Source organism: Pecten maximus, chromosome 8, assembly GCF_902652985.1.
Source record: "Pecten maximus chromosome 8, xPecMax1.1, whole genome shotgun sequence".
Classification (NCBI taxonomy): domain Eukaryota; kingdom Metazoa; phylum Mollusca; class Bivalvia; order Pectinida; family Pectinidae; genus Pecten; species Pecten maximus.
The window spans coordinates 9,084,756-9,096,899 of record NC_047022.1 but is presented as its reverse complement, the minus strand read 5'-3'; positions in this window follow the sequence as shown (position 1 = coordinate 9,096,899).

Here is a 12,144-nt window from a genome sequence, read left to right as displayed (position 1 = left end):
TTGAATGGTGGTATTATCCGTTTTGCTATTAATGTGCATTCTTACTCATGACACAATATTTAAGAGAATACATAAAGTAAGAGGGATAATATTAATAATAATCTTTATACGTAGGGTAATCGTCGATGTTAGGCAAATAGGAATGACAACAATTCAACAACAAACATGGAGGGAATATATAACTAGTTATGTAGAGATGAAAAAGAACATAGACAAATGTTGAAAGATTATAACCACAACACAATGTTCTCTCTCGTCATTGCCACGCGCATGTCACACACAACACAAACGCATGTCCCTCTTCATATCATTTCCTGCAAGCTTAGTTATAAGATATACTGGTATCTCTTAAACTAGCGATCCAACAAAACTTCACAAGGCTCTTGTTCGTCCCTGAGGGCCATAGCCTGTTGTCGTGATGAACGACGATCTCATAAAATATACAGGTCGTGAAACTTCCATTTAATATTTCTACCTTCGGATTTCATGCATTGACATCATATCAAAAATAAACCATATAGTCTAAAGAACGTTTAACATACTTGTAAGGATATCAATATATCATCAATATATACAATATAGAGCAAAATATCCGTATACAATATCAATATATATAACAAAATATCCGTATACAATATCAATATATATAACAAAATATCCGTTTACAATATCAATTTATATAACAAATTATCCACATACAATATTACACTTCTCACAATATCCGTATACAATAGTAATTTGTATCACACAATACCTGAATACAACACGTCACGAAGCTGTCGTGTTTTTACATTGGCGATTCTCGATGATACATATAAAATGTGCAACAAATTGTACCAAGCTAAACATCGCAATATGACCACTTACATGTGGTAAACAACACAGTCATTGTACAGGCATAGTCGTCCTCTACGGAACATTACAAAATACAGAATGCTCGACAAAAAATGGCCAGTCAAAGTAAATGTTCTTATTCTTCTTTCGAAACTCATAAGTTTTATAACGGGTCAATATGTATCATAAAATATTATATTATGTTTTGTGGTTCTAATGTAGACACATGTTAATTAAATTATAACAATTTCAAAACATCCTGTGCTAGTTTTTGTATATTGGTATTTTCTATCAAAATATCAAAAGGAATTGCCTCTTTATGTACTGAAAGGAAAAAAAAGTAATTCATGTTAATATATCAATGTTAAAATGGGTATAATTATTGCAATCGAATGGCGTTAGACGAATAACTCGATAGCTGTACTTGTTCATGTATTGAGCGCGTTATTACAGGTATAACCAATACTATCTGGAGCTGTGGAACTCAAATAGAAATATGTGATATTGATAGTCCATAAACTCAGGTCATATTGTAAAACTCCTATCCTGACCTACGCAGCTATCAGTATCACAATTATGTTATATATATATTTCTAAACGATACATTAGATATTATGTAATAATATAAATTTGTCTTAAATGTTTTGTTTTGTTGTTTTCTGTTTAGGCGGGGGGGAGGGGAGGGGGGGTTGGTTGGTTCTTTTTTCCTCTTCCTCTATTCAGTTAAACAACTCATCGTATAAGTATCTTTATCTGAAACCAAATAACATTGGATATGAAATGCTACGTAGTCAGCGAACACAAAATGAACAAATGAGTTTATTTAACAGATATGATCTTTCTATTCAGAGATCAATTCTGCAGTATATTATAACAAGCTGGTCGATGATAGAATGTATTACAAAAATACAACTGGGCTTCAGATTTCTTAAATAGAAATAACATCCTCTTGATTCAAAACATATGATGTACTGCTAACGTGGTTGTGTTTGTTGATTGAGTTATTAGAATATTTTGGCCGAAAATCTACGTCTTTAGAATACAACAATCGAAATAGTATTCAATGTTATTTATTGATTGGTTTAGGTGAAAAGCAATTTCAAATTATACATTTTGATAATTGTGCTTGGGTAACGATAATAATAATACATTTAAAACAGAAAAATGTAAGTCATAGCAAGTAACAATAACATGTAGACGTAACCCCTTAGGATTAGATTGTACACACACGTGTGGGGAGGAACTGGCCTGTTTCGACTGACATAGCTGATGGCTGCTAAGTATTGGTAGGGGTGTGATGTCTGTTAAGGCAGTTGTGGTATCAAGTCCAGGTGTGAATATGTCTATAGTAAAGCATATGTGTGAGTACGCATGCGTAAAATGCGTTGATAATGTATTATCTTAAGTACTCTGCTACATAGTTAAAATATAGGAAAAGCATTATACCCAAGGGAATAATATATGTATTTCTTGATGTTATAAAGATCAAATAAAATGTATCAAACTTTCGAAACGTCTAAGAATAACACGGTATAACTAGTCACCTACCACTTGCTAGGTGCAAATATATACACAAGTCTCAGTTCTGTGCTAGAGAGAAAAAGGAATATTGTGTATTAATTTAAGTTACCTTTTACAAAATCATGTACAAATAGTCCAAATAAAGAAAAAAGATTTATTTTGTAATTGATTGAGTCATATCTCCATTCAGATATTTTACACCATTACACGATTGCCCTTCATATTTAATCTAAAGATTTTTTTTTTTCAAAATCCGTATTCTCATTCAAGATTCAGATTATATCATTAGTCCATTTCACTTGACGTATATGGTTTTCCATCTTACTGTTCGTGACTCTCTTCTAACATAAATATTAACCTCGATACTTTTTTGCTATTGTGATTCTGTCGCCTGAAGTTTAGAAAATTGCTCAGCTTACCATCAAATTGGAATATCTTACTATTTGTTTTCCTGCCCGTTTGATTTTACCAGTTATCAGCGAATAATAAAACTTCTTGTAATCTTCACCAGATACAAGATAATGATTAAAATATCTTCAATGATGTAAAAGTATAATCAAAAATTAAAATATGGACAGAAAAATATTTAAAATGCTAAAATATCGTCAGAACACAGAAAAAGAGGTGCGGTTCAATAGAATGAAATTTGTCATTATTGAAATGAATAAAAAATGTGGTATGTATGTTACATGACTAAACTCCACCAGCAGTGTCTAAACATTTTAACCACAAATGATTGTATCACACAAGTCTGATTACGTCAGAGAAAGTAACATACTTGAATGCATCTCAATACTTCTGGAGAATTAGCAATGGGTTATAGAGATAGCTTTCAATATGCTAAACCTTCCTCGATGCGAAGAAAATATCGGTTTCATGTGAGAAGACATGTTCTTCTTCAAATCTCACCCGAAACAGGTCAGTTAGTGCAAGGCGTAGCATGTTCTGCTGAAGACTTCCTTTTCATCTGCTGAAAACAGCCCTTGTAAAATGTCTTGACACGGCTTGAGCACGAAAAAGAAATTGTAATAAAAGTTCCCTGTAAATTAGATAGGACTTCGAAAACTAAAAGAAGTACATCTGACTGAGACAGAATCGCTACAATGCCGATAATCCAACTAAATCCCATAACTGTTGATATTTTGATGAAGACCATCACGTTAGACCTGCTTGAATTGGCGGCAATAGATGTAGAGGTCATATAATGAATAATGAAAATCAACAAAACGACGTTTCCACACAAAATCACAAATACTGGGACCACAAAACCAAATAGCATAACGAATGTTTGTGAAATAAAACAGAGACGTCCACCATACAATTTCTCTGTAGGTGCCAAAAGTAAGTTCGCAGTTTTGATGCCGATAATGACAACTAAAGGTAAAGAAATGCCAACTAACATGTATTTTACTGTAGCCATCCTTCTTCCCGATCTGCTGTAGGTTTGAAGATCTCTTATCTCAGTATTTAAGCGATATGGACAGAGAAACATGAAAACAAATGCACATAACCATGTAAAATGATGAACTAGCCCAACCCATTCACAAACATAGCTTGGGATTTCAAAATGAGAAAAAATGAAGAAGCATGTTTGGGTAAGAAGTAAGAACAATATCAGGACAATTAACATGTCGGACTTTCCGTCTCGGAAAATTGGAATGGCACAATACTGAATCAGACAATACACCATGCAGATTATTGATATAGACGCACATGCTGTGTTGATATACCTTCTGTAGCTGTCCATAATATCGTACTGTTGATAATTCAGTTGATATTTCGACAAAAGCGTATCAATACATACAAAGTGGTCTCCGTTAGCAAAGGCAACATCCAGTGGTGAAATACGAATCCCTCGGAGATAAAAATTTGAAAGTGATAAATTGTTTTTCTCGCCTTCACTGTCAGATCCGTTTCCACTATATTGTAGTTTTACTGCAGGACAGGGTAAATCATTGTCGACTGAAATCATCTCCCGTATATATAGCGGATTACGAACGGAAACATTCGTCTTACACAATATATCTCGTACATCTGCAATATGTCGTATAAAGCTGTCATCTGTGTTCCTAACGGTGTAGTTGTTAAAATAGCTTGCGATCCAATGTCTTTCAGATTCGAGTGTATCGCCAGTCAGTGCTCTTCCTTTGATATTGAGGTATATACAAATCATTGAACATTGTTCCTCTGAATTCAATAGTAATCCCGGTATAGTGTTCTCCCTACTGAGATGTATATAATTAAACCATAACAACGATCCTATATAGTTCCCGAAATCTGTCATCAAGGTGTTTAATATAGGAATAAAACTTAGACGCAGAGTTCTATCAGTTTTAAAATCTGTGTTCGCTTCAAACAAAAGATCTAGTATAAAACCATCACTTGTATGTTTTATATCAACACATTCTCCACCGGCTGGTTCTGAATGGGCTGGGCAGTACAAGCGATGACAGTCATCCTGTTGAAAATGAAAAGAATCATGTATTATGTTATATTTTTCTCGTGTACCTTGTAATAAAGAGAAAATATGCCCTGAAAACCTTCTACACGTGAACACCTTGGACATAATACGAAAATAAAATATTTTAATTAATAACGATCTATTTCATTCATGTCTCAACGTCTGCTCCTTTCTATTTACCAACTTCTACACCTAAAACACTGAAGAGTTCCAATACCGAAACATGGACATTGACACCTACATCATCCTATTACCCAAAATGAATACTTATGTAACAGAGCAGAGTGTAAGGGTATGTGTACGTGAAGAGGAGAGGACTTATATAGGCTTGTTTTATAGCAATAAAATGTGTTGAAAATGAAAAATAAAGTACGTGAACAACGTGGTGTACATTCAAACACCATCAAATTTTTTTTTTTTTTTAAGTCAATATATTGGCACTTTTCAATTAAGGCCAGTTTCTAACGCCGTTGAATAACTGTATATGAATAAATGGAAAAAAGACTACAGCACTCTTCTCCAGTTTGTAGGTACGTTAAACAAGTATAATATGTTTATTTGTGCGAAAAAGTACGCCGACGGGGTGCTCTGGCCCTATTTACTGACAAGTGTTTATAGAGGTTTTCATGCCCAGAACATGAGGACCGGAGAAAACTTCAAGATTATGGCGTTGGGCACCAGACGTTGAAATCCGGTTGTAAAACCGTACATACTTGACCAGGAAATTGGTAACTAATGTATTGATTTCAAAACATGTTGAATTTTTTTCGGTATAAATACAACATAAGCCCACATGCGTACAGGATTCAGTATGATGTCCATGCGGCTGCTGGAGCGATTAGTGAGGAATGCTGGTCCTCAAAAGATAGTCCCTGTTTTAAATCTGTTGGTCTAAGAACACAGACAAGACGATATACCAGTTTTATGCAGCTGCCTTCCGACCAAAATTGAATGTCGAAACGGGACATTTTGTTCTTGTGTAGAAATGTTGTGTGTTATACTTTGACATTTATCCCATCCTTGTCGTGAATGACCGGTATTATTTTTCGGGACGTCAACAACTACTAATATGTATTTTATTGTGAAAGAAGTGATGGATTTCTTGCCAGAACTCATCGCAATTTGTTAGAGAATCTGGATGTCTGAACAAAACCCTAGTTAATTCGCTGCCTCTGTTAGATCTCATTTAGGCCCTATTCCGAATTTCTTGGGGTTCATTGACGGGATAGTAAGACCTATATGCCGGCCACTGGAAAACCAGAAAATGGTGTTTAATGGTCACAAATGGGCGAATGTTTTAAAATCCCGGAGTGTGGTACCGACAATCGGACTGACTGCCAATATGTTTGGGCCTATGGAAGGCAGACAACATTACGCTGGTATGCTTAAAGAAGGTCAGCTTCAGTAAATGATGAGTAAGCACAAGTCTACCACTGACGGAGCTACTTTCTTTCTCTATGATGACCCTGTTCACCATCTTATCCCTTATATCATAACACATTACAGAGTAGAAATGATCACCGCAAACCAGGCTAGATTCAACTAGAAAAAGACCGCACTTAGAAGTTGCGTTGAATGAACATTTGCGAAAAATCTAGTTTTTTGCATTCTTAGACTACAACAATGATTTCACTTTTATCAGGTAGCGAAGAATTTCCTTTTGGTAGCTCTACTGACAAACTGTCATACTGAGAGCGAGACGGGTCGAGTCTTTGGAATTGATTCTCCAGCACTGCCGGCTTACCCACCGTGTTAGAGTATAATTATACAAAGGACTGGTTGCTAAACATATTTGAAAACAGAAATTTATTAGATTATCTTAATCTTAATCTTCTCATAAAGAACCAATTCATTCCTTTGTAAATTGTTTTACTTGACCAAAATACCAATTGAAATTGATCCGAATTCTTATTCTTTTATTTATTTATTTATTTGGCATTTTGTGCAGAAAAAGTGTCAGGTACATCTACCTGAGTGAAAAATAAACAAGCGAATCCGAATCAATCCGAAGATCTCGTGAAATGTGTAATCACTAACGTATATAAAAGTAACGGTATCAATACAGCAATGTGCACACGTCTAACAAAGATTTAAGGTCGACATCAAAAACACCTATATCGTATATTTTTTTTATTTATTAGAACTAGTAAGAAAAAAGGAAACCAATAGGTGTAAGGACTTTATTTCCTGTTTAACAAAGTGTATAAGAGTCATTATCGCAGACTACTGTGATCGTTCCTCTTTCATTGCCATTTTTTTCTGAAATGCAATATCTTTTCCTTTTAGTTCCAGCTCCTTTTTCTTTATTTCCATTTTTGTTTCTCTTTTTTTTTTTTTTTTTTTTTTCCTTTTTTTTAATATCATCACTTTTAATTATTCTTTATGTACATTAAACGGTTAACCGTAAAAATATCATTTATTCAAATATACACAAAATGAAGTTAATTTCAAAATGATGTATCGCCTAGCAGTAGGGTTTTTTTTTATCGAAACATTATATATTATATTTAATATGCTGATAAATCTGATAATTAGACGTCAGTTAAACGTTACCGTTCGTTTTTAATTAGATTAAGTAAAACATGTGCCTAGTAAGTACTTAATCAAATGCATAAAACACCTATATAAATCTGATGGAATGGCAAAATGTAATTGTGTAATAAACTAAGTACATGTATGTATATTTATTAACATGGTATGTGTTTCTCAAAATTAATTTCCATGGTTCAAGTTCTGTTATTTTGTTAAGGCCAGAAAACCTCGTTGTACCACTGACTCATTGGTACACAACCCCGTGGATATTTACTGTGCAGTTATAGCAGGGACTTAATTCGTATTGAAATTTATCTTCTAACAATAATATCCCTGGCTATATTGGTAGATAAAAATGATCTTTCAATATATTGAAAATGATAACTAACACGCCGGCAGATCTATCTGTATTTGTATTGAAGATATTGGTTGTAAGTAAAACTAGTTGTGGCTATGAGGACGATATTGACAGAATGACAATGTTAAGACAAATGTACCTGGCAGATAGCTGGGTATAAGGGTAGGGTGAGGGAAGCAATGCTTGTATCTGTATCACAAAATGTAACACGTAATAATGACGTCTTTGAGCTTAATACCTTAATTGAATAGTATATTCAGAACTCATCGCATAATAATTTAACGGCATGCTGTGCAGGTCTTAATTACACCCACACCAACCTCCTCGAGGGTGAAATATCTAAAGAGCAGGGGAATGGAATAGGCCAGGTGTTGTGGCTGATAAACCTGATGACTGACAATCATTGGTAAGATTGTAAGGGCTCTGAACATTTCTTACAGCCAACGGGTATTTGGGCCTTTGTGTGTAACACATTTTCATACGTTTTAGGGGGCTGAATGAAAATTCCATTAAAAAAAAGATAGATATGATTGAAATTCCTTCAAACTGTAAAAATCATAATCAGGTACTTGTGTGTTTTTGACGGTAATACATATTGTAGTAGATATTTAGAAATAAAAGACTATACGTTGTACTAAGTCTGAAAATTGCTGCTTAGCTTAAAAAAGTTAAGGAAAAACACAATTACCGTGTTGTTTTAAATTTTGATTGTATGTATGCAAATATTTTTGTCATATATCAGACATAAATGACAAATTCTTACCTCGTCAAATAATTGAATTTCTTTGTCTTTACATTTCTTCACTTTTCCCCGAAACACAGACGAGAAATCAATCAGACTGCCTAGCGTTGCTTTCAACGTATGCTCATTTTCAGAAGACAAAATGAAATTACATATTGTTGCATACAGTAGTTCTCGGTACATAGGTCCTTCATTAGCAATTAGACATCGTAAAGTTCTATAATAACGGCTGTGTTTACCTTGGGAAATAAAAACTGGACTAAACACACGGTTTTGACAAGCTGAGTTGTTGTCACTTTCAGAAATGTTTGATAGCATTGTGTAGTTGAATTCCTGATAGCAGTAATGCACTATAACATCATTAGGTGGTATGAAGCGGTAACTACAACGGTCACTTTGAAGTTTAGTCATCACTTCCTCAGTAATAGAAAGCGACGGAGGTAGCCTTTCCGCTAAACATTCGAGCTCCAATGACCATGTTACATAATTTATGACACCATGGCATTTGGCACAATGACAGTTTTTGAACGTTACATTAGTGCTAGCATGAACAACGGGTAATACGTCACGGACATCAGTGTCCATATTCAGTTCACAGGCTTGCCTGGTATCCATGTCACTATCCCACGACACAGGACAGTAAGATATCATAAACGCCCCTTGTGTGAAATAGGTAGCTTCTCTGTAACCTATGGTTTCACATGTTGTCATTTCGAGATATTTCTGTCTTTGATCCTTTACACCGATGTTTTTATCTTTAATGACTGCAGCATCAAAACAACAGTTATCATAATAAATACATATCTGGTCACAGCTACAAAAGACATTTTTTGTTTCCTTTTCGCACGAATAAATTGTTTCCTGACATATGTCAAGTTGATGAAGAAAAACATCCGTATCACTACAAACACAAATTCTGATAAATATGCAGAAAATCCAAAAAGGCAATAACGATTCCATTTTAAAAACAAAAGATATATATTTATATAATATATGTCAACTTGTTTGAATTGTTTTCTCGTATTGATGTATTTTCTACGTCAGCAATCATTTCTTCTTGCTGGAGAAACTATTTGCGACTCTCTTAAATTGATCCTTATATATAGATATATGTTGGAAAAAAATATCCTATTTAATGTTCCTTTTATAGCTGTAGCATTTACACCAATCAGAAGCGACAGAGGTGTTAATGTCCAGTATACAACAAAAAACACATCAAGGTATAGATTAGTCGGATACACTTCCAACATTATAAATATATTGACAGATAAATATATAACGAGGTTTTATTTTTCTGTTCATGTATCAAGGTTTATTCATACATATCGTTGTCTCTTGTTTTTCCTCTTTATGCTTGTTTTTTCTTCGTTACTTAACTTTATTTGATAAAGACAATTTGAAAAAAACGAGTTTTATAGCTTTCGTTATTAGGCTGATTACCGATGATATACGGTACAGATTGAGAAGGAACTGTCGATTTGTGTCTTTATCCAAGAAGACATTATCAGGCATACACTGGGATTTCATATATATATTACTTATTATACCGATAGTGAAATTGAGGATGGAGAAATCATTTTTGTATGAAAATCATGGTTAAGCAAATAATGTTAATAAATAACGGCCCTGATTATTACGTAGGAGTTTTGGCGGGGACGAAACTTAATGAATTGTCGGGGTTTTTTCCGTAAGCAGTCTACCAAGTTTTAAAGTTTTGAAGTTGTTTCAAAGCACGGCATTGCACGGCATATGCAAGTTGTTAGCACAATATAACAAATTTGCGATTGCAACAGGCAAGCGAGTGTGCGCACGACGGACGATCAAAACAAAGAGTGTACGATAGTTATCGTGGTATCCATGTTGAAGTCTTTATCAAGAAAATAAATGTATTTTTATCAACTAGGTAGTGGAGGCCTCTGACCAACCAGGGCTCCTGTCCTCGACACTATTTATCATCGAATTGTGAAGCCATATCCAATCTAAGAACACGCCACAAAGTGATATATTGCAAGCCAGATTGTGTTGATAAAATACTATATATATATATATATTTTTTTTTATTGATGTTACCTTATAATTATTGTATTAAAAATAAAACAAAAGATAATTAGAAAGAAAGAACGAAAAAGAAAGAAAAAGAAAGAAAGAAAGAAAGAAATTGATGATTAAGATTAACCTCTTGTATGAAGACATATTTAATAGATGGGGGATTTAAATTGATTTGCAAAAAAAAAAAAAAAATATTATAAAAAGAATTGCATGTGTTGGTTCCAGAATCATTCCCTAACCCGCGGTAAGCTGTTAACAGTAAGAAACTGACTAGAATGGGCTTTGATTGCATTGTTCTCCAACTCGGTGAAAACTACATACCCACGGCAATAGGTGTGCAAAATATTAGATCTACCCTGATCAAATATATACGTTATGAAAAAGTAGATTCATAGAAATGTGCTTTATTAAATATCTTTGTTTTCGAAATAGTTAATTTCCTTGTCTACGGTGAAGCATTCTTAGTTCATTAAACATTCAAAGGATTGACGGCTGACAGAAAAAATAGTGCTTCAATGGATGTAGGCTGATAGATACCAGGAGAACGTTATATGGTCGATGTCATTATTTCATTTCGAAATGTTATATCTTCTTATGCGACATTGGACTCACTCGATGCTTGTTGATATGCCTGGTAGATCTGTTGTCACTGCCACAATGTCATTGAAATAAATCCACATCACCTATTTACAGAGCCAGGTGCGTCTAGAATATTTTACTACCGACGCCTTTATATTTAGTTGTATAAATGGTGTCTCTTTCATATATGAAACCAAATAAACCAGAATGTTACCACAGTCAAACTATCCTGATTTATCTTATTCAGAAAAAATCATCAGTGTAATAGTTTTTCTTTATCATTTCTTACACAGTATACACGTCTAATCCGACTGACACATATTATGTACAAGTTATCAATTAATTCAGTTATATTTTACTTATCAAAGGACTTCTCTGACAGACACTGACCAAAAAAATCACACATTCTATTAATTACCTTGACATCATGCAATGCACTCACTTTAATTTGGAATTAAAGCTGCTTTAACACATAACAGTCTCTGGAGACAGTATCCTCAAACTGAGTAGTATACTAGTACAGGATATATACATATATATATACGCCTAACAACAGGATTGGCTATATCACTAGCGTTACACAAACACATCAATTAACAAATTATGTTCCATTTCTGCTCCTTAGCATACCTTATATATATTCTTCGTTTTCATCTATTTTGATCTTGAACTCAAAGTCTTCCTTTCAGATATATGTCGTAGTTAATAATTGTTTCCGCCATTTTTGAACGTTGAAAAAATTGTATTGACCTAGTGCTTAATTTGGATGTTAATATTTTATTTCCGGCCTTTCTTCCTGGACCTTCTTCCGCTCGTGTTTCCTTTGCACTTATCAACATATAACAAAACAGACAGGAATCGTGTATCGTTATGTTGCTTCAAGAACGTTGGAACGTCGATGACACGAGCATAAGTGATTCAAAACAACAAAACGTTTAGTGAAAACGAAAAACCCTGTCAGATAAGCTGGGGGCGATTAGGGTCATGTTGCTTTTTTTACCTTCTTGCCTCATGAACTTTTAGGAAAGTATCGAAAACTAAACTGAGACGGCCTAATTGATCTTTACG